Source organism: Cynocephalus volans, chromosome 10 (assembly GCF_027409185.1).
Source record: "Cynocephalus volans isolate mCynVol1 chromosome 10, mCynVol1.pri, whole genome shotgun sequence".
NCBI lineage: Eukaryota > Metazoa > Chordata > Mammalia > Dermoptera > Cynocephalidae > Cynocephalus > Cynocephalus volans.
In genome coordinates, this window is record NC_084469.1 from 118,494,779 (window position 1) to 118,519,498 (window position 24,720).

Sequence of the window (24,720 nt, forward strand, 5' to 3'; positions counted from 1 at the left end):
AGATTTAATGATGTTATAAATAATGAGTTAAACAAATTTGGAGAGTCTGATTAATGTACTGCAGGGACGATTTTGTAGTAGAGAACTCTAGTCTAAATGGAGCGTGTAACTTCCATACTGTCTGCTTGCTTGTGAGGTGCAGAGTCCAGGATGGCTGCCCTCCACCCCCAGCCCCCGAATGACATGCATGTGCACCTGCGCCCGTGCTGACCAGGCTTCAAGAAAGGATGAGCCGCCTTAAAAATCATCACAGCATTAGGTTCTTTTCTGTGTTATCTTTTGGACATATTTTCATTGTTTGAGGACATCAGGATGGGAGACGGATGGCACCTTTTAGAGAGAACAGTATTGGCAGGAGTCATGGTTAAGACACAGACAATTGAGTTGGAAAAAACATACAACGGACAATTTGCTTCAAAGTGCTAAACCTTAGGCTCCTTTTTTTTTTTTTTCTGTAAAATGGGGATAAAAAGGCATCCACCTGAAGGCATTTCTGTAACAATTACATGGGTTCAGATAGTATACAGGGCACATAGTACTTAATGGATTTCAAACATTATTATCATTACCAGTAAGTGGACTGTGCTGGGCCCCGCACAGGGGGTGGTGTCAGCTGTCCTAGGTAGAAGTTTGCTCTAGAATCCAAATCCTGCTTCTAGCAGGAGCCCGTCAAGTCGCTGGGGGAAAGGAGGCCATAGCTGGAGCTCTGCCCTCGTTTCTTGAAGCTCCCTTTCTCAGAACTCCATGCCCACCCTGTTCCAACCGAGCCATTGCTCTTTCAGAGAAGAGCTGATTTCTTCTCCAACTTCCTCTGCTAGACTTTAGACGAGGACTGGAGCAGGTGTCGACACTCCCCAGAGCTCCTCGCCCCTCAGCTGGAATAACTGAGCGTCTTCCTAGCACAACTCACTAGCCAGCTGACTTTCCTTCCCTGTCTCGGTACACCCCTCCTCTACCCGTGCTTCCTTCCTCTTCCAAAACTCATTGCCCTTGAACTGTTGTTTAGGATCTGCTCACAGGGCACCCAAACTAAGACGATCCTCAGCTGGTATGAGGGGATCTAGGCCCAGCAGATGATGTTAGGCCATGAGTGAGGGGCCAAGAGAAGGATGACACCCTCTGAATGCCCACGCCTACTGGGGGCTGTGTCAAGTCCACAAGCAATATTCCCATATGAACCTTCAGAACACTTGGTTTGGGTTAATTCTCTTAATCCTGACTATCACCCTATGAGGTAGGCACTAATTCTGTCCCCATTTTATAGATGGAGACACAGAGTCAGAGAGAAGAAGGATTTATCCAGGATTGTACAGCACACAGGAGGCGACATCAAGAGTCAGAATGCAGCCTCCTGCAGGGCACCCTCCAGGTCACTTTGTCCTAAAAGATGCAAAGACACTGATCATTGACTTCAGAGGGCCATGGCAGTCTTGGGATGAGGAGAGAACCATGCTGGGAAGGAAGTCATCACGTGGGTACACTCGGCTGGCCTGATGAGCCATTCTTGGACACTGCCATAGACTCTCAGTTGGCCTCTCTGGGCAGAAGTTTGTTTATCACAGAGGCCACATGATGCCTCCCACCCCTATGAGGTGGGCGAGGGAATGAAAGCGGTAAAGACTTTCAGCACTCAGGGGAACTACTGGATTCAGTTATGGAGCTCTGAAAGCTCTGGTTTGGTTCTGACCTTGCTACGTTTCCCATCAACATATGATTTAGGGACTCCCCACCCCGGGAGCTCCAGCCCAGAAGTGATGGGGCTGCCTTATCCTGAAGCTGGGCTGAGTCCCGAGTCTACATCAACCTTAGCATCTTTACCCCATTTCTAGCTCCTGGGGGAAGGCATCACCCACCTCAAAGAAACCTGCAGCCTGTTCGCTGCCCCGCAGGCTGCACAGGTCAGAGCTGAATGAACTCATCGGCTGGGAAGCCTGAAGCATGGTTGGCCCTTGGTAGGAATGAATACTCTCACCGTGCTCCCAAGGAGAGAATGTGGCTTTGGAAATCCCATTCTCTAATTTCTTACCTTCCAAACCAGAAAGTAATCCCTTTATACAGTGTCAGTCACTCTAGGACAGTGCAGAGAGAAATACAGTGTCAGGTGGCTGCCAATGAACACCACTAAACACCGGTGCAGCCTGTGTAGTGGCTCAAGACTCAGCCTGGGAGCTTTCTTATTGGACAGAGCGAATTTTCCAGTGGGGATTAGCCTTGAGATTGGAGTTTAATGAAACAATCACTAACCCCAGAGGCTTGGGCTAAAGAACTGGCAGACTCCAGGGAGTTCCAGGTTTGTCTGGGGAAGATATTTGTCTAATAAACCATGAATAAATAGTACAGAGAGTCTAAAGTCAAGAGATGCAGAGAAGCTGAGAGACAAGAGGTAGGGGCTGGATGGGTAAGAAGATGCTTTAAAAGCAATTTACATTGTATAATATTTAATATACCAATTATCCTGATTTGAGCATCACATATTGCACACAGGTATTTTTGTTTTCCCCCTAAAGTAAAATTTCTACTATTCATCTGTTTACGACAGAGTACACAAGAGGCAGAGTGCTCCACATCATAGACTTCACTTCCAACTCCTTGGAATGCTCACTTCTTTGGCTTAAAGAAGAGACTAGATGGGAAAGCCAGGTGATGCTTTGACAGCTGAAATAAGGCCAGGAGGCAACGCTAACATCATCCTCCCAGGGACGGGCATGAGGGGGCTGTTAGTCGCAATCTGATTTTCTACAACTGTCAGCTGGAAGCACAGGCAGCACCACTCCAGATGCTCACACCATGTCGGGCTCCAGTCATCTCCACACCATCGGTACAGCAGCGCTTTCTGGTAGTTGCTCTTAGTGTCTTGCTGGATATAATAGTACAGGGACCTGCAATACATTCCCTTGACTTCAGACCTAATTTTCAACATGTCCACTTCACTGTGGGAGACCAAGATTCTAATCAGGACTTTATCGTGAGTCCCCTTGCCTTTCGTGGAGTCGTACAGGTGATCAGCAAAATACAGGGGCTTGTTCTGAATGCACTGGACTAGGTTTAGGAAAGCATTTTCCAGGTCTCTTTTAACCTCCCTCTTGATGCTCTCCAACGTGTCATAAGGGCTGTGGCTCTTGTAACTTTCAAATACTTTCTGGAGCGTCAAGCACACGCTCTGCTCCGTCATGACGCTGGTCCACTTGGGAACATCGGTTCATTTCCTGTTCACTCCAGCATCAAAAAGATCCTGGGCATCTTGGTCAATCTATTCATAATCAATGACAGAGCTATCTGCTCTTCTACCCTTTGCATGGGCAACCATCAGCTTGCAGAAGTCACTGGATGTGTTGGAAACAATGTCCTTCTCCAGATCGGTCTTGTACATTTCTTTGCAGACTCTGTCAATCTCCTGCAGCTCCTGGTTGGTCCTGGAGCAGATGATCTCAAAGATGGAGTCTGTGTCAGTTCCCAGCTCCTTCATGGAGGCTTTTCACTTGGAAGCCTCATACCAAGCAGGTTTCTTCAATAGGTCCCAAATCACCGTCTCCAGGTGGCCGGAAAAGGCTGACTTCAATGCTGATGCAAGGTCCTTTTTGGTCCTTTTCTGGTAGGCGAAGCCAATATCCTGTCTCTGTGGATTGCTGTGGCTGATCAAAACATTGACGATGGTGACTCATCCATACCTTTGGTCCTGATGGCCGTTTCAATGTTCAAAGCATCCCATTCTGCGTCATAGTTGGTATAGGCTTTGACAGGGGGTGTAGAGTGATCACCCTCCAGGCTGAACTTACACAGAATTTGATTAACAGTAGACATTTTGAAAGAAGCCAGGCCAGGCGCCGAGAGCTGTGAGTGTCCCCAGATGCTGAGCGTGCACACATGTATTGATATTCAGCTCTGTACCCCACAGATATGTACAACCAACTATGTGACAATTAAAAAAAGTAATTTAATATTTTATCTTTGCGATAGACATTTGTTACTGGAGAAACACAGTCACATGTGCATAAAGCAGAATGTATGGGTTGCTCATGGCTATATCAGCCAGTGATAGGCAGGTTCTGTAGCAATAACAAATAACTCCAAAGTCTCTATGATGTCAGGCAACAAAGATTTATTTCTTGCCTATGCCACATGTCCCATGCAGGTGAGCAGCAGGATTCTGACCATCATAGACATCCAGGTACACAGATAGCTACAATGCCAGCATTTTATGGGATGAGAAGAGAGGATTGTCAATTTGAGCACCAGCAATTATATGCTGTGGCCTAGAAGAGACCCATGCATCTTCCACATACATTTCAGTTGTCAGATCCCGTGGCATGACCATGGCTAACATCAAGAAGGTAGGGAAGTATAATCTCTTATGACCAGGGAGCAGAAAAGGACCAACTATTGGTGAACATTAATAACATCTTCCTCATGTGTATTGACAAAAACTGGGAAGAAATGCCTGTTTCCTCATCTATACCCCATGCGTATACATCCACACAAAAGAATAGTTTGAAATGACTTATAAAGTTAAAATGCACATTACATAAAAATGCATATAGTAGTATCTCTCTTATATTTAACTCAACTATATCTCAAAATTCGGTCTAGAAGGATATCCCTGAAACTAATAATGGTGGTTACCGCTAAGAGAAGAATATGGTTGGAAGGAGAAAAGGAGGATATCTGTTTCTTGGAATTATTTAAAATGAGAATGCACTCATATACAGCCTCTGAATTTTTAAAAATGTGTTCAAATTTATCTGATGCCTATAGCTGATGGTCAGGTGGTCTCTGTGCTAACCTGGGGTGCCATGCTCATTGCATGGAGGTGATCGAGGTCACCTTTGACCTCCCAAGGTTCCAGGCTCTACCATGGGTTCATCAACCCTGTTCATATGGAATAAATTTTCATCACTGGCTGGCCCTACTTGCTCTTGCAGCTGGCACTTTCTGAAACATTCTGGAAGGTCCTCTGGTCATAATGTAGATGACTCCAGAGGTCTTTTCGGCTAGTTGGACATAGAAAAGCCACATGGGGCAATACAGGCGTTGTCATGGATTTGAGTTCACCATAAACTTTCTTTTACAGTTTTGCAAGAAGAAAAATTGCCAAGCATGAAATGTTTTGTTTTTCTCTTTCCAAAGAAAAATATACAACTGCCCCTGGTTAGTAATGGAAAGATGGATGGGCTGATAGTCTGGACACTTCGCAGCTGAAACAAGGCAGAGATTCAAGTCGTGGTGTGATTTTGGAGAACTCACTGTGTCTCTCTAAACACTGGTTCTTGATCTATGCAATGAAGGGATTATGATTAAAGAGGGGCTATGGAGCCCTCGGGACACTATGAAAGTCTGCTGAGAGCCTAGCGATGGGCAAAGAGGAGGAGACCACAGGGGGCCACTGAGGGTCACCCATACAACATACCACCTGTGCTTTGCTCTGTTTTCTTTTCTGGCCTTCATTGCATCTAAAATTCCATGTAAAGAAAGGATTTCATTGAACGAGGCGATCATCAGATCCCATTTCTATCCCAAAATTTCACATTCCAAATTAACCTACAGAGTTGACCTTGAATAGTAGACCATTGCACTAGAGAGAAGGATCTTGGGAGGAAGCTTTTATTGACAGCTGTACTTGACTGAATAATGTCCACCCAAAACTCATGTTCATCCAGAACCTCAGAATGTGAATCACAGATGTGAATTAACCTCTTCATAGATGTGGTCAAATTAAGATAAAGTCATACTGAATTAGGGAGGGCCCTAAATCCAATGACCAGTGTCCTTATAAGAAGACAGAGGACACACAAACACAGAGAGACTGAGGAGAAGGTCATGTGATAATGAGAACAGAGATTGATGTGAAGCATCTGTAAGCCAGGGAAGGTCAAGGACCGCTGGAAACTACCAGAAGCTAGGAAGGGGTAAGGAAGGGTCCTCCCCTAGAGCCTTCAAAGGGAGCACGACCCTGCAGACACCTCAATTTCAAAGTTCCAGCCATCAGAACTGCGAGAAAATAAATTTCTGTTGTCTTAAGCCATTCAAATATGTGGTGATCTATTACTGCAGCTCTAGAAAACCAATGTGAGAGTTTTGTATGTAGGAGGCATTTTCAGGTGCGTCCACTCATTTAAACCCTTGGCAACGAGAAGCTGGACTTTGTTACATCCCTCTCTTACCAGTACATTAGCAAGGAAATACCCTTTTATGGTTCCCACTCTTTTTAGGACATGGTAGATACCAATTCTTACAATACAAATTGGCTCACAATGGCCTTGAGGGGTTTCCTGCACAAATGGGCAGCACTTTGATGTAGTAACAAAAACTAACTTCTCAAAGCTGACTACTCACATCAGAAAAATGGGGACTAAGGACCAATCATGTGCTAAATGTGCCCTCATCATTGCCACCTTGGGGTCTGCTACTCTATAAGCTTAGTGGGGAGTCTACTAATCTATAAACCCTCTAATAAAGGGCTTCTGAAAATCTGAAAGCCTGAAATGGAGTAATGGAATCTGCAGAAACTTCTCCATCTGGCTCAAGGAAATAGTGTCAGAGTTTCTCTTTCCATGCTTTTTTAGAGAAGCTCTCTCTCTCTCTAAATAGATAGATGCATATATACTTACATAAACACACACATATATGTATTTTTTACTAATCACAGTGTACTTACATATTCTTCTGAAAGATAAATTCTGATAGAGCTGGGGTAGAACGGAGACAGCATCTCTCACCACACTGTGCAGTAATGGCGGCCAACAGCCAGCTGTGGTTATGAAGCATGTGAAATGTGGTTCATGTAAACTGAGGCATGCCAAACGTGCAAAATAAATGCACACCGGTTTCAAAGACTTAGTGCAAAACAGTAAAATATCTCCATCATTTATTACATTGACTATATGCTGAGATAACACTTTAGATACATTAGGTTACAGTGCATCACTAAAATTAATTTCGCCTGGTTCTTTTCACTTTTTTGATGTGGCTACTAGAAAACTGAAACTTACATTATAATTTTATCAGACAGCAAGCACTGGTTTAAGGAGTATATGGTTTCTGATACTTTGTATTGAGTCATTATTTTGAACATTTTTGTTAAGGAAATTCTGATTTTCCTTTAGAAGTGTTTTTTTTAAAAATTTTCTGTGACGATTCTCTTTCTGACACACACTCACAAAATTTAATTTACAACATTCCAAGTTCTTTTCTTCTTCCTCTTTATTTATTTTATCTTATTTTATTTTTTTCTTAATTTTATTTTGTCTATATACAATGTGGTTGACTATTGTGGTCCTTTACCGAAACCTCCCTCCCTCTTCCCTCTCCCCCCTCCCACCCAACAATGTCCTTTCTGTTTGCTTGTCGTATCAATTTCAAGGAATTGTAGTTGTTATGTCTTCTTCTGCGCCCCCCCCCCCCCGGTTTTTTTATGTGTGTGTGAATTTATTTATTTATTATAAGCTCCCACCAATAAATGAGAACATGTGGTATTTCTCTTTCTGTGCCTGACTTGTTTCACTTAATATAATTCTCTCAAGGTCCACCCATGTTGTTGCAAATGGCAATATTTCAATCATTTCTATAGCTGAGTAGTATTCCATTGTGTAGATATACCACATTTTCCGTATCCACTCATCCGATGGTGGACATTTGGGCTGGTTCCAACTCTTGGCTATTGTGAAGAGTGCTGCAATGAACATTGGGGAACAGGTATACTTTTGACTTGATGATTTCCATTCCTCTGGGTATATTCCCAGCAGTGGGATAGCTGGGTCATATGGCAGATCTATCTGCAATTGTTTGAGGAACCTCCATACCATTTTCCATAGAGGCTGCACCATTTTGCAGTCCCACCAACAATGTATGAGAGTTCCTTTTTCTCTGCAACCTCACCAGCATTTATCATTCAGTCTTTTGGATTTTAGCCATCCTAACTGGGGTGAGATGGTATCTCAGTGTACTTTTGATTTGCATTTCCCGGATGCTGAGTGATGTTGAGCATTTTTTCATATGTCTGTTGGCCATTTGTATATCTTCCTTAGAGAAATGCCTACTTAGCTCTTTTGCCCATTTTTTAATTGGGTTGCTCATGTTTTTCTTGTAAAGTTGTTTGAGTTCCTTGTATATTCTGGATATTAATCCTTTGTCAGATGTATATTTTGCAAATATTTTCTCCCACTCTGTTGGTTGTCTTTTAACTCTGTTAATTGTTTCTTTTGCTGTGCAGAAGCTCTTTAGTTTGATATAATCCCATTTGTTAATTTTTCCTTTGGTTGCCCGTGCTTTTGGGGTCATATTCATGAAGTCTGTGTCCAGTCCTATTTCCTGAAGTGTCTCTCCTACGTTTTCTTTAAGAAGTTTTATTGTTTCAGGGTGTATATTTAATTCTTTAATCCATTTTGAGTTGACTTTAGTGTATGGTGAAAGGTATGGGTCTAGTTTCATTCTCCTGCATATGGATATCCAGTTCTCCCAGCACCATTTGCTAAAGAGGCAGTCTCTTCCCCAGTGTATAAGCTTGGTGCCTTTGTCAAAGATCAGATGGCTGTAGGTGTGTGGGTTGATTTCTGGATTCTCTATTCTATTCCATTGATCAGTGTGTCTGTTTTTATGCCAGTACCATACTGTTTTGGTAATTATAGCTTTGTAGTATAGTTTAAAGTCAGGTAGTGTTATGCCTCCAGATTTATTTTTTTTGCTCAGTGTTGCTTTGGCTATGCGTGGTCTTTTGTTATTCCATATAAATGTCTGGATAGTTCTTTCCATTCCTGAGAAAAATGTCATTGGAATTTTGATGAGGATTGCATTGAATTTTTATATCACTTTGGGTAGTATGGACATTTTCACTATGTTGATTCTTCCAATCCAAGAGCATGGGATATCTTTCCATCTTCTTGTATCCTCTCTAATTTCTCTCAGCAGTGGTTTGTAGTTCTCATTATAGAGATTTTTCACCTCCTGGGTTAACTCAATTCCTAAGTATTTTATATTTTTGGTGGCTATTGTAAATGGGCAGGCCTTCTTGATTTCTCTTTCTGCATGTTCACTATTGGAGAATAGAATGCTACTGATTTTTGTGTGTTGATTTTGTATCTTGCAACTGTGCTGAAATCATTTATCACCTCCAAGAGTTTTTTTGTAGAGGCTTTAGGCTGTTCAATATATAGGATCATGTCATCTGCAAACAGGGACAGTTTGACTTCATCTTTTCCAGTCTGGATGCCCTTTATTTCCTTCTCTTCTCTGATTGCTCTGACTAGTACTTCCAATACGATGTTGGATAGGAGTGGTGAGAGTGGGCATCCTTGTCTAGTTCCTGTTCTTAAAGGAAAAGCTTTCAGCTTTTCCCCATTCAGGATGATATTGGCAGTGGGTTTACCATAAATGGCTTTAATTATGTTGAGATACTTTCCATCTATACCTAACTTACAGAGGGTCTTTGTCAAGAATGAGTGTTGAATTTTATCAAATGCTTTTTCAGCATCTATAGAGATGATCATATGGTCCTTGTGTTTGAGTTTATTAATATGGTGTATCACATTTATTGATTTGTGCATGTTGAACCAACCTTGCATCCCTGGGATGAATCCCACTTGATCGTGGTGAATAATTTTACGTATGTCTTGCTGTATTCTGTTTGCTCGTATTTTACTGAGGATTTTTGCATCTATATTCATCAAGGATATCGGCCTGTAGTTTTCTTTTTTTGGTTATATCTTTACCTGGTTTTGGTATCAGGATGATGTTTGCTTCATAGAATGAGTTTGGGAGATTTGCGTCCATTTCAATCTTTTGGAATAGTTTGTAAAGAATCGGTGTCAATTCCTCTTTGAATGTTTGGTAAAATTCTGCTGTGAATCCATCTGGTCCTGGGCTTTTCTTTGTTGGGAGCCTTCTGATAACCGATTCAATCTCCTTTATTGTTATTGGTCTATTCAGATTTTCTACATCTTCATGGCTCAGTTTTGGGAGCTTGTGTGTGTCCAGAAATTTATCCATTTCCTCCAGATTTTCAAACTTGTTGGTGTATAGATCTCTATAGTAGTCTCGAATGATTCCTTGTATTTCAGACGAATCAGTTGTAATATCACCTTTTTCATTTCTAATTTTTGTTATTTGAATCTTCTTTCTTCTTTTTTTTTTGTTAGCCATGCTAATGGTTTGTCAATTTTATTTATCTTTTCAAAAAACCAACTTTTAGATTCATTGATCTTTTGTATTGTTTTTTGTGTTTCAATATCATTAAGTTCTGCTCTGATCTTAATGATTTTTTTCTGTCTGCTAACTTTAGGTTTTGATTGTTCTTGTTTTTCTAGATCTTTAAGGTGAAGTGTTAGGTTGTTCACTTGCCATCTTTCCATTCTTCTGAGGTGAGCATTTAATGCAATAAATATCCCCCTTAATACTGCTTTTGCAGTATCCCACAGGTTTTGGTATGATGTATCATTATTTTCATTAGTTTCAATAAATTTTTTGATTTCCTGCTTGATTTCTTCTTGGGCCCATATGTCATTAAGTAGAATGCTGTTTAATTTCCATGTGTTTGTATAGTTTCCAGAATTTCATTTGTTATTGTTTTCTCATTTTAATCCATTATGGTCTGTGAAAATACATGGGATAATTCCAATTTTTTTGAATTTGTTGAGACTTGATTTGTGACCTAATATGTGATCTATCCTGGAGAATTATCCATGTGCTGATGAGAAGAATGAATATTCTGAGGTTGTTGGATGGAATGTTCTGTAGATATCTGCCATGTCCAATTGGTCTAGAGTATTGTTTAGATCTTGTGTTTTTCTGCTGATTCTTTGCCTAGATGATCTGTCCAATATTGACAGTGGGGTGTTCCTTTCCCCTGCTATTATGGTATTAGTGTCTATTTCCTTCTTTAGGTCTAATTGAGTTTGTTTTATAAATCTGGCCCCTGCAACATTGGGTGTGTACATATTTATGATTGTTATGTCTTCTTGATGCATCAGTCCTTTTATCATTACGTAGTGTCCCTCAATGTCTCTTTTTATGGCTTTTAGTTTAAAGTCTACTTTGTCAGATATAAGAATAGCTACTCCAGCTCGTTTTTCTTTTCTGTTTGCATGGTAAATCTTTTTCCATCCTTTCACTCTTAGTCTATGTGAGTCTTTATGGGTGAAGTGGGTCTCTTGAAGGCAGCATATAGTTGGGTCCTCCTTTTTAATCCAGTCAGCCAGTCTGTGTCTTTTGATTGGGGAATTTAAGCCTTTTACCTTAAGAGTTGTTATTGAAAAGTGTTGATTTATTCCTAGCATTTTATTGATTGTTGTTTGGTTGTCTTAGGTGTCTTTTGTTCCTTGCTTTCTGACTTACTGTTTGTTTTCTGTGATTTTTGGTTCCTTAGGTTGTAGATAGCCTTTTTGTTTGTTTGTTTTCTCTTCATGAATGCCATTTTATTATACTAGTGGGTTTAGATTTTTCTTGGGTTTTTATGGCAGTGGTAGTTATTTTTCAGGAACCAAACCCAGTACTCCCTTGAGAATTTCTTCTAAGGGTGGTCGTGTGGTGGTGAACTCCCGCAGTTTTTGTTTGTCTGAGAAATATACTATTTGCCCTTCATTTCGGAAGGATAGCCTTGCAGGGTAGAGTATTCTCGGCTGACAATCTCTCTCTTTTAGTATTTTGAATATATCATCCCATTCCTTTCTAGCTTTTAGGGTTTGTGATGAAAAGTCTGATGATAGCCTGATTGGGGTTCCCTTATAGGTGATTTGACGCTTCTCTCTTGCAGCTTTTAAGATTCTCTCTTTGTCTTTGAGTTTTGCCAATTTGACTATAACATGTCTTGGAGAAGACCTTTTTGGGTTGAATACGTTTGGAGATAGTTGAGCTTCCTGGATCTCAAGATCTGTGATTTTTCCTATACCTGAGAAGTTTTTTGCCACTATTTTGTTGAATATGTTTTCAATGTAATCTCCTTTTTCCTCCCCTTCTGGAATACCCATGGCTTGAATATTTGAGCACTTAAGGTTGTCTGATATCTCTCTCAGATTTTCTTCAATGCCTTTGATTCTTTTTTCTTTTCTTTTCTTTTCTTTTTTTTTTTTTTGTCTGCTTGTATTATTTCAAACAGCTCATCTTCAAGTTCAGAGGTTCTCTCTTCAACTTCGACAAGCCTGCTCGTTAAACTCTCCCTTGTGTTTTTTATTTCACTGAATAACTTCTTCAGTTCGGCAAGTTCTGCTACATTTTTTTTCAGGGCATTGATTTCCTTGTACATTTCCTCTTTCAGGTCCTGTATACTTTTCCTCATTTCATCATGATGTCTAGCTGAGTTTTCTTGTATCTCATTCAGTTTCCTTAGAATTATCACTTGAAATTCCTTGTCCATCATTTCAAGGGCTTCTTGTTCTATAGGATCTAGATTTTGAGATTTATTTTCTTTGGGTGGTGTACTTTCTTGATTTTTCGTATTTCTGGTATCTTTTCTACGATGTTTATTCATTGTGGCAGGGGGTTTCACAGTCCACAGGTTTGACACTATTGTCTGACTAAGATGTTGCTGGGGTTGCCAATTTGGATGGCTACCTCAGTGACTACTCAGTTGACCACTAGTGCCTTGCGTGTGTGGTTGCCTCGGGTCTTGGGCCTCTCCGGGGATGCCACCTCTCTGGTCAGCTTGGATTCTGCCGGGCTGCTGGGTGACGGGGCAGTACTGCAGGGTGTCGCTCCTGCTGCTGCTGCTTCCCCCGCTGCTGCCGCCGGCACCACTTCTGCCGGCTCCGCTGCCGCTGGCTCCGCTGCCGCCACTTCCCCCGCTCCCACTGCTACCACTGGTGCCGCTGGCACCACTACTGCCGGTGCCACTTACGCCGCTGCTGCCAGCTCCTCTGGTGCTGCCGCTGCCGCCGGTTCTTCCACTGCCGCTGCTACTGCTGGTACCGCTTCCGCCGCTGCCACTGCTGTTGAGGGCGCTGCTGCTATATCAGCTTGTTTTGAGATAGTCTCTGGGATTTCATCTTCCTTTTTGAAGCGACCTGACCATATCAGGATCTTCTTCTCCCAATCTGTAGGTTTGTGTAATGGCACTCTGTGGCTGTAAGTGTAGGATGGAGCTTTGGGACTTCCTTGTGATTTGGTTCAAAATCCATTTATTCTATTCAAATCAGAGTTTCTGGTAAGCCAGAACTGCTTTCAGGGCGTGCTGGGGGTGTTGGAAGGAATTCTTTGATATGCTGCTCAGTGGTGTGGTGGTGGCAGTGACCTCATGGGGCAAGCTACCTTTGAGAAAGGTCCCTGGATTGCAAGGAGTTTCAGAGGCTGGGGAGTCTAAAGTCCAGGGAACACATCTGGTGAGAGTCTTCTTTGATGGCGGCTTTACAGCAACACAGTGGTCTCACATGGCAGAAAATGATGGAGTTCTTCTTCCTCTTGTAGTATCTTTTCTCCTCTGATCAGTTATCAGATTGGTTAAATTATAAAGTTATAAAGTTATAAAAGTATAAGTTATAAAGATTAGTTAAAACATTTGTTTTGCTTTTAACTATCTAGGTATATTATGAATTGCTGTGTGACCTTGAGAAAGTTACTTAACTTCTCTGGCCCCAGTATCATCCCCTATTGAAAAAGCTAGCTGGTCTAGAGATGCCCACATAACAGTGCTTGGCACCCTCTGCCTGCCTTTCTGACACACTGGATGGTTGTGGAACCTGCATCTGCAGCAGCAGCTCACTGCATGAATGATGCGACCTCTACTTCCCCAGAACCACGTCCCTGGAGAATCACTGACATGCGTTTCAGAGACTCAGCAAGAAATTTCTAGGGAAGAGTCAAAGTGCGGTAATTAGAGTCAGAGCCTATACAATGCAGGAGCCATGGAAAAAAACCTAAGTTCGTCTAGTTCAAATGCTGCATGCTCCTCATGGGAAATTACGGCCCAGATGGAGTGTTGACCTACTAGTCAAGTCTCCCAGCTGGTCAGGAGCAGAAGGCTGGCTCTGGTGAACTGACTACCAGTTAAACATGCTTCCTGGCACATCGTGCTTTGAGGGGGTGGAGGCTGGAGTGACAGACCACAGAGACGAGACTGCGATGCACAGCCCTCAGCCCTCATCTGCAGCTGCACATCCACGTGTTACTCCCTCCCTCCCTGTGGCCACCGCACGCTGTTGGGAGGTAATTTTCTCATCTTAATTTACCACAAAGTGTAAAAGGATGGAAAAAAGGGATATGAATGAATGGGGGTATGTAGACAAAAACCCAACATATTCTTCCAATATAAGCTGAAAGTCATCATTTCAACCTCTCTTTACAGGGATTAGAGATTAAATAGAAAGCTCCTTGCAATCGCTTTAGATACCAAAACATTCTCAAGTATCAGAATTTCCAAAAACTGTTTATGTTCTGTTTAGACCTGAGGCATCTCAGGGTTAGATAAAGTCTTGACTGACAAAGGTTTATATTTATTATGAAAGATGCCAAGTTATATTTAGGTGTTGTTTTTTTTTTCTTTAAATCGCACTCTAATTGCTTGTCACCTTTTGAAATATCATAATTAGCACCAGTTAATTTGTGTGCTTAAATATTATAATGACACGTTATAATTTTAATAGAAAAAGCAATTTAGAAGAAAATCACAGGATCCTAGGATTTCCAGAGGAGTGGGGTGGGGTGGGAGGGAGACTGGGCTTGGGAGCAGTAGAACTGGGCCCCACTTTGACTCGCTGCTTTCTATCTACAGGAACTTTAGCAATCTGCATCATCTCTCCAAACCCAGTGGTCCTATTTGTGAAATGTGAGTACCAAAGCCTGCCTTGTTAAGATGCTCTAGGGATTAATCCAGGCTTGTTACTGTGAAGTCCCTTACGTATGTGCTGTACCATAAGTGTCCCTTTCCCTTTTCCTATATGCACTGCCCCCTAAGGAGTAAACATGCTAGGGTTTGGGTTCCAAGTTAAAAAATTCCCAGGGCAATTGAACTGTGAGAAGCATTTTCCAGAGCTGGCCCTGGGCTAGGAAACCAGAATCATCAAGAGGATGAGAAAACGACATAAGTCAGTGAGTAGGAGACAAGGGCTGGTGAGTAGCTGGGAGGGTCCAGAATGAGGAGGGGCCTGGGTAGGAGGAATGGCTGGGGATAAAAGTTCAGAGAGCATGAGCTAGTGCCCCTGCTTCGTGTGTGGGTATGTCCATCAGGGATGGGCAGAGCATTCAAAGGCCCTTCATAGAGCCAAACACCCACCAGGTCACTCTGTCCCCAGGGAGGGTGGGCCGAGATGGACGCAGCTAAGAGCTACAGCTCTGAGAAATGCACAATTCAGCAGGGTGGCCATGCGAACTCAACCTAACCAAGACGTCCAGTGCTGCGGCTGTTGTCAGCACCACGTGTGATTTAGCGTCTCTGTGGGTGATCCTATAAGTCAATTGACAGAGCCTTGAGGGCCGGCTTCACCACTTACTGTGATTTAAATTCTCTGAATCACAGTCGCCTTGTCTATAAAATGAATCCTCCATTACCTTCTTTATAGGACAATTGCAAGGATTAAAAAAATAATGTAAAAAAACATTCAGACAGAGTGCTGGGACTAGAGAAAGGACTCAATTGTTGACAGCCATGAAGACCAAGTTGATGATGTTGATTCCATCTTATACCTTCTCCAGAACCCTTCCATTTTGTCCAAACTTTAGCCTTTCCTCTGATGTGTGCTTCCAACCAACTGTTGACAGCTCATATCAGATAAACCCTCTCCCTACCAAGCAGCCAAGGGAAACATTCGCTGGCTTTTAACAGAACATCTGGAAGGAGATATAAAGGAAAAGCAAGGTAGGTTTAAATGGAGAAATCCACCATGAATGACTCAGGGGAAGAAAAAAAGTGAACAAATGCCAACACAGCGTGGTATTTCACCAGCGGGAATAAATACGGCACTGATTAATGGTTCGGTGAGGTCGGGGGGAGCCCAGCAAAGAAGCGCCTGAGAAAAGAGGGGAGGAGGAGGTTAAGAAGCTAAACGCATTCCAGGTGAAACGAGTAAATAAATCCCAAGGAAAGAATAAAAATGAGAATTAATCAGGAGTGTGCTGAGCCGTGGCACTGCCAGGCACAATCAGAGGGCTTCTTAATTGCTTGTCAAAGACCAATGCATCCTGGCAAAATGATCCTCACCTAATGCTGGGACTGTTTTTTTTTTTTCTAACCTGGCTTCATTTATCATGATTAGAAAACAAGTCAAAATTGATTTCTGTTTATTTTATAAGGCAAATCCCCAGGGAACCCTTCTTCCCAGTAGGTCTGATCCTTTTTAACTTGGAAGGGGAATACCCCTCGGGACACAGACAACCGCTTCATCCTGCTTTAGGAGGTCAGGGCACGTGTCCGTGTAAAGCCTACGGGTGTTATGAAAGATGGCAGTCTCTCCAACTTTTACAAATCACCTCACATCCATCAAGGTGATCCTCTTACTTCTTTCTTACTTTTAAATGGGTAAATTAAAGGCAATTTGAGATGAGAAAGGGGTCCAAGCTTTTGAATCAGACAGACCTGGTTTTGATTCTGACCTTTGCCACCTAATAACTGTGTGACCTTGGACAAGTCACTAAAAGCAGTCTGTGAAACTTATTTCAGAGAAAGTGAGGTTGCCAACACCTCTCAGATTTTCTGGGGAGATTAGGGGTCATGTGTGTAAAAGGTATCAGCACAGAAAAACTGCTCTACTGATGGAAGTGATGGAAACGATGTCCCAGAGGGTCAATGAAACCATCATTGGATCCTAAGCTCCATGAGGGCAGGACTATGTCTATATGCTATATGCTGGCAATTAGCACAGGGCCCAGTATATAGTTGATGTCATCCATTTAATATACACATTGCACCTAGTATATGCGAAGTTCCATTATAAGCATTTATCAGGTATTAATTTATTTAATCCAATAAATATTTATATTTGTTGACTGCCTAACTTTCATTTATTCCTTAGGCAGAGATATATCATGTATCTATTATGCTCCAAGCAATATGCCTCTTTCGGGGAGGAAACCTTCCACAGCCTAGAGTACAGTGACTATATTCGTTCATTCTTTGGTCCATCCACTCATGCACTTGCCTGTCCACCAAATATTTATGTATTAGTTTTTGCTGTTATCTCGGCCCACTGTCATCACCAGGCCTCCTAGATGGAACACCCCCTGCTTTCTGGGTACATGAGAACCCCACCCATTCATTACACACACATACACACTCACTCAGGCGAATCCTCTCTATTGCACCAAGACATTGTTAATTAGGTCGGTCATAGTTGAAGGACTGCAAGGAGATTCTTAATTTGGGGGCCCTGCATTGCCTGCAAACGAGCTGCAGCAAGAACAAGAAGACAATGCCTGCAGAAGATCAAAAAACACCCTTTTCTCCTGTTACAGACATTTTTGTTCCCGAAACAGATTCCAAGAGATCTGTTCTCTTTCTGGAAATGTAATCATAGAAAAAAAAAAATTAACATATATCTTGGCCCACGTGAAACAACCTAATGAGGAGCATTAAACGTGACCTCCAAGCACCCGGAAATTTCCCTCAGCCTTCTGGGCTACTGGATCATTCTCAGATTCCTTGATCCAAAAGAGCCCTTTTCGGGATTTAGTGTTTAGGGCTTCCCTGTTCCTTTTGGTTTATGCTTAATCCTGACAATTAATTCTGAGCCTCCTGCCTGAGGAAGTTTCTGCCATAGAATTTCTTGGCATTTACCCAACCAGAAAGGAAGGACTGATGCTTCTTTCACTCTTTTGCACAAAAGCTGGGGGCTGGGCAGAAATATCACCTGCCTTTGCGCTGGCCTCTCCCAGGCTCACCTCTTGACCTGGCTCTTGGTTTCATCCCGCCGTCTCCTCAGGGACGCTGGTCCATCAATTACCTTCGCTCCCTCTCTCTCCTCTTCAATCACTTCCTCTCCACTGGCCCTTCGTGGCAGCTTACAAACATGTTTAAGGCTTATTTATACTGGGAAAATAACAAGATAGAAATCCTCTTCTCAATTCTATCCACCTCTGAAGTTATTTCCCTATCTCCTGCCTTCCCTAGGCAGCCAAGCTTTTTGATAGAATTCACTCCACTCTTCTCTGTATCATGGTCCATGTATTCCCCAAACCAGGACAAACTGGCTCACAGCCTCATCAATTTGCTGAAGCTCTTGCAGCAAATATCAACAACCAAGTAAAACTCAACTGCAGAGTTTATTTTGCATAGCCTGCCTGTGGAATCTCATTTATCCTTATGGTCATTCATTCACTTACTCACACGCTGAAAGCGGTGAGTGCCAGGCTACGCTCTGGGGAAGCATGGGTCTGCCCCTGGTTTTTCACACTCCATCCTTTATCCTGGAGAAGAAGCATTCCTGGCAGAGGGAATGGCAGGTGCAAAGGCACTGGGTTGGGGAAGGACATCACATGTCTGGGAAAGAGAAAGCAGGGCCCTGTTTCTGGACTGTAGAGAGCAGGGGAAAGAACAGCATGAGAAGGGCTGAAGAGACAGGAAGAGGCTGGGCCTCATTGCCCATGTGTAGCGATTTTGAACTTCATTCTAAAGGTCATGGGAGATCTGGTGACTTTCTGTCCCTGTAATCACTTGCACGCACTCACCAGAATGCCAGGTGGTGGGAAATCGTGGGACTATTACAGACAAGTAAAAGGAAAGAGAAATCTGGCTACTTCTCAATTCTAGTTATGCTGCAAACATAGTGATTCAGTTTGTTTTCTTTGGAGGAGGAGAATGTGGGCTCTTGCCCTTGTTGTCAAAAGAATGTGTTCACACCATGTAGGCCAGGAGAGACAGAATGCAGATGTGCTTCCCTGTGTGACCATAAATCAGCGAGAAAATGCAGTCAATGAACTGTAAGGCCAACCCCACAAGTATCTGCAATGCACACACAGGCACATGCGCACACACATGCACACATGTGCACGCACACACAGAGGTGCACACACATGCCACCCACCTCCAGGCATCACCTCATTTATTCCTGGGCTCCTAAATTAGAGCTTGTACCAGCTAATAGAATAGACAGGATATTCCTTATCATCAAGCAAATATGAAACTGAGCTTTAGGTAACATAAGGATTCGGAAAGTTAAGTGCTATTTTATGGTACCTTTCAATTTAGAAGAGCATTGCAGATAAAACATGGCTTTGGCGTAAACCATTGATGTATTGTGTTGTTAAGATCAATGAATTATTAAAAGGATAATCTTTTAAACACCAAGAAATTGTCTTCTAGTATACTCTAGGGGCTGCAGGTAAATGCATTACACATACAAATTCACCACTGCCCTGGCTGCAATTTACACAAACTCCAAAGTAACCTGACATCACAGAGATTGGTCTTCCTCCCACCCACTCAGCTAATGTAAGACCCTGTGGACTGACCATGGAGTGAGGAAAGGGTCACTCTGCCCTCTATTTCTCTAGAAAACTGTAGTGGACACTGGAATGGGCCATTGAGATCACCCGTCAAGGGAGGACTTGCTACGCCAGCTGATGGGCATGATCCCGTGGACAGTCTTTGCAAGTTGGACCCATCAGGGATGGCCTCAGCTGAAGAAGGCTGCCCACCCAGGTTCTGCCCCTTCCAGGACAGCCCATATCCAAATATTGATCGAAGCCAAGGGCACTCTTAATAACTACTTTCTATAATAAATAAATACACCAAACCCCAGCTAAGAGTCTGCTTCTCAGGGAATCCACCCTGAGACAACCTCATCCAGCATTCCAGCCTCACATAGCAGGATGCAGCTTTTGTCTTCTCTCCTCCACACCTTTATCTCTGCCGTGTCATCCACCTGCAATGCCATGAAACGCCCATCCACTGGACAAGGTCCAACTCCCTCATCAAGGTCTAGTTCAAACTTCCCACCTTTGTAAACATTCCTCATGGTCACTGCTCCTTGCTCTGTGCATGCAGAGTCCTCTGTGCTATTAGAGCACTTGACTTTACTGTCCAAGAAAATAAATGAGCCACATGTGCATTTATAATGGTCTAATAGCCACATTTTTTAAAAGTAAAAAGAAACAGGTGGAATTAATTTTAATAATAGATTATATTTAACTTTGTATAATCAAAAGTTACCATTTCAATGTGATATCTATTTACGAGATTTTAAAAATTGTATATTTTTCCATACTACGTCTTCGAAGCCTGCTGCGTATTTCATGCTCACAGCACCTCTCAGGTTAGACATTTCAAGTGCTCAGCAGCCCACGTGGATTACCGTATCACATGGTGCAGACAATGAGCCCCTCAAAGAAGTAAAGAGGAAGACTCAGTCCACGGACTGGTGTGCAAAGGTGTTTGATAAATGTTTGCTGAATGAATGAGCAACGAATGATGAATGAATGCATATAGGAATGATCGATAAAATTCATGAATGCACATCTTGGTTACTTGGTCTAAGCCTGGGATTCATTCCTATTTCCTCTCCCCTTGCGGTTTTCAGTTCCTTACTCTGCAGGGCAGTGTATCTCTCTGAGTCTGTAACCACCATATGTTGATAACATGCAGCATTAACAGGTAAGGATACGGACTATAAGCATGAACTTTAGAAGACAGAGCTCTGTCACTTAGAAGCTGCGGTGCTTGGGCAGATTACTTCATCTGTCTGGAGCCTTGTTATCCTCATCTGTGAAGCAGGGATGGATGATACTGGGACCTAGGGTTGCTATGAGAACCAAAGGAGGCATTGCTGTTAAGTCACTTTGTACATAGTAGATAAAAAAAAAGTCAAAAAGTAAAAAAGGAGCTAATAGAGCCAAAAGTGAGCCTGAAAACCTGAAGTAAGTTATGTTATGTAAACAGAACATGAGGAAGCAAGTGGGATGGTAAGGAGTTTGGGTTTGAGCCTATGTATGATGGGGGAAGACGGATGTTAAACCAGAAAGAGACATGATCGTGTGTGTGTGTGTGTGTACGTGTGTGTGTGTTTGTGTGTGTGTGTGCGGTTAATATCCAGAAAAGGTAAATCCATAGAGACAGGGAGCAGTGGTTGCCAGGGGCTGAGGGAAGGAGCAATAGGGAATGACTGCTTAATAGGGATGGGATATTTCCTTTTCGGGTAATGAAAATGTTTTGAATTTGATAGAATTGGTAGTTGCACAACATTGTGAATGCACCAAATGCCACCAAATTGTTCCCTCTAAAATGGGCAATTGTATGTCATGTAAATTTCACCTCAGTGTAAAAAAAACAAAAAGACATGACTGATACAATCCAACCTCCTCACCATGGTATAAAAGGCCCTGCAAGATCACCCTCACCTCGCCCCACCTCTGGGACCCCACCCCTTGCCTCTTGCCCTTGCTCTCTACTCCCCAGCCTCACCTGCCTTCCTGGATTTCCTCAGACCCGCTAAGGCCTTGGCTGTCATCCTGCTCTCTGGTTAGAGCACACTCCCAGATATTTGCACTGCTCACCCCCCACTTCATTTCAGTCTCCCTCAAGTGTGACCCCCCTGGGAAGATGTGCCGTGGCCATCCTTTCTAAGGCCTTCCCTTCACTTTCCACCCCTCTCCCTCTTTTACTTTTCTTCTTTGATGTTATCACTACTTGGATTATATTATTATTTCCTAATTGACTATCTCCCTGACTAACATATCAACAACCTTGGAGCTTGAACTCATATGTGCCCAGCATGTGGGACAAGGCTGGCATATCCTATGTACTCATCTTTGAACGAAGGAATGAATGGATGGACGCCTCCAGGCAAGGACCCTGCTGTTTCCTAACACAGCGCCTGGGATACAGGAAATAATGAATATATGTTAAGGAATGAAGGGGTGGGCAGGATGTGGAGACTGGATTTCAGTAGGTAGGAAGATGAGTTGGAGGTTACTGAGGTGGTGGTGTTGGGGGTGGTGACTTGGATGGTGGAACAGTGGAAGGAAGGAAACTTGGGGAGTCAGGAGCTTGAGGAGTCAGATGGAAGGAAAGTAAGTACCCCAGGATGCAGAATGGCAAGTGTAGCTGAGGTCCAGAGGAAGTTCTGCTTAGCCAGATGGAAGCGGGGTACCGGGCAGTGCGCTTAGGGTCAGCAGCGGAGCTTCCTAAGAGACATCCTGCTCCATAAGCTCGTGCCTGTAGTGAGCAAGGATTGGACCAGACCCGGCAAAGAATAACCAACCCAATTCTACAGAGAAGAGGTTTGTTTTCTCACGTGCCAAATGGAAAGCCATTTTATCACTTGGAATACCACACTTCCCTAAGTATCACTCACAGGAAAAATAGCACTTTATGGGCCAGCCCCGTGGCTCACTCAGGAGAGTGCGGCGCTGGTAGCACTGAGGCCGCGGGTTCGGATCCTATGTAGGGATGGCTGGTGCGCTCACTGGCTGAGCGTGGTGCAGACAACACCAAGTCAAGGGTTGCGATCCCCTTACCAGTCAAAAAAAAAAAAAAAAAAAAAAGCACTTTATAATGTACCAATGACATTTGTACATCAGCAAGTATTAGACACCCAGTACTTGACCCACCAATTCCACACTCTGCTTCGCAGTCACTTCGTTCTAGAGAGAAGACCCAGTGCGCTGTTAATATTTCTTGCTATGTCTCAGGCCATATGAAAATTGCCTGTATCTATTTTTGCATCTCCCCTATTTTAAGTTACATCTCCTATTTTAAGCTACTGCTGATGCCAACACATATGTATTTGTGTGATTTTGTAACATATGAAAAACTGAGATTTTCCTTTGAATATCTAATGAGCTCTAGTGATAGTGCAGTTTCTGTGGTTCGAGTTTGCTTGTTTGTTTATTTTCAATCTTTGATGACTAATTTACATGGATCTCAGGGACAGCGGTTGTCCGTAATTAGAACTGCGATGACTTTGACGTCTGTTTCATTTTTTCCCCGCTCATTCATTGAGGACACATTTCTTAGACAATTGTCAGGCAAGTATATGGTAAAGTTACTGTTCACAGCTCACAAATTTTACATACTTTGTCTTTTGGAGAACCCAATGTGGAAATGTGTTTAGCAATGACTCTATTAAGTTCAGTATCTGTGAAAAATAATTATCGTAGCTGACGCTAGTGTAAAATGCCAACTTTCTAAATAAAAAGAGCTGAAGGGTTACCAGATCCAAATTTCCAGAACTGCCTGAATGCTTTCAGTAATTTGGAAAATTCAGTCAACATATTGTTGAATAAAAGAAAAAAAAGAAAAATACACAGAGCATTTCAGTTCGTTGTTTCCCTAGTTGTTTTTAATTAAATGCTAAATGACAGAACAACTTGCAGTGGTTTTGTTATGCTTTTTAGAAATCCCACCCCAACTCCCTTCTGGAATGTATTAAAGCAATAAGGCAATAACTCGTACACTGACATGACTGTTTTCCCCTTCAGAGTAGACATCTACTGACGTGACTCAATTATTCTAACCCGACTGCCACTTGACAAAAATATTTTTGGTCTCTTCTATGAGAACTGTCTTCAGAGCCAGCAACACACTCCTTTGAATAACATTTATGAAGGAAAATCCCTGTTCATGGAAAGTGGATTTGATTGTTGGAAACAGTCAAATGTCATACAGAACTAATCTTGGTGAATAAGCTGGGTGAGACCACAGTGTGTTTGTGAGTACGCACACATGTTGTGTAAGGGTGAGAAAATAACAACAATAATAATAATAGCAGCAAATTCTTATTGAGTGCTTTCTGGAGTAGCCTGCCACTGTTCTAAGCATTATGTATGTTAACTCATTTAATCCTCATGACAACAATAGGAGAAAATAATATTTTCATTCCATTTCACAGATGAGGAATCTGAATGCCAGAGAGGTTAACTCACTTGCCCAAGGTGACAGACCTCAGAGGAGAAGAGCTGAGATTTGAGGGGAGGCAGTTGGGCTCCAGAGTCTGAGCTTTTAACCTCATGAAGCCCAAACTGGCTGAGCCAACAGTTATAAACAGGCAATCAAAAATGTACTGAGCAACAGCAATTCTCTCAGAGCCTTACTTTGCTCATCTGTCTTACAGGGACAAGTGACAAGCAGTTACCAAGGTTATGGTGAAGTTTTAAGAAGCATTCATAATGTGAGAGCTCACACCCCTGTTAGCTCTAGTTCCTAGTATGCTAAGTGCAGCAAAGTCCAAGAACACAAAACACAACCCTTTGCATTCTAGAGGTGCCCACAGCTCTGGAACAGGATTTTCCAAAGTGTGTTCTTTATTCTTCTAGCTTCTAGAAGGTACTGTGGATAAAAAGTGTTTGGAAAATGCTGGGTTCCACAAAACCCGCTTCTTTCTTGGTGAACCTGTTTAATATCCAGGAAATTAAGAGTCTCCGAGAGAGATACAGAACACAGATGTTCCAAACAATTTCCATCACGGAACTCATTCGACTCAGAGCTTCTGATAATGATCGGGCTCAGCAAAAACATGCCAGAGAGAAAATGCTGCATGGGGGCTGGGGCAGCACGAAGTGAGTCCTGAGATACTAAAATAATTGAATAACAACGACAGCAAACAAGCATCACAAGCCCTCCTCCATGACCTGACACAGTCATTCAACCTTTCTTGGCTTTGGGTGCCTCCCCTCCATCATGTGAGAACATCCACCCTGCTATTCACAGTTTCTGCAAAGACTAAGTAGGACAACATATGCAAGCTTACCTGGTAAACACCGTGGTAAGGATGTCGTTTATTTTACTCATCATAATGGAGCGATTTCATCTGTCAATGACTCCATGGCTGAGCCCTAAGATTCTATTGATGTACTACAAGAGCTGACCTCAGAGAG

At 42.6% G+C, this 24,720-nt stretch overlaps 1 protein-coding gene and 1 pseudogene across 3 annotated transcripts in view; both read right to left on the minus strand.

Annotated features, from left to right (window-relative positions):
• The window catches only part of CDH13 (cadherin 13), a 1,069,738-nt gene that overhangs the window by 803,897 nt on the left and 241,121 nt on the right, over positions 1-24,720 (minus strand). The window lies entirely within an intron of this gene.
• On the minus strand, positions 2,624-3,849 carry LOC134389556 (annexin A2-like; annotated as a pseudogene).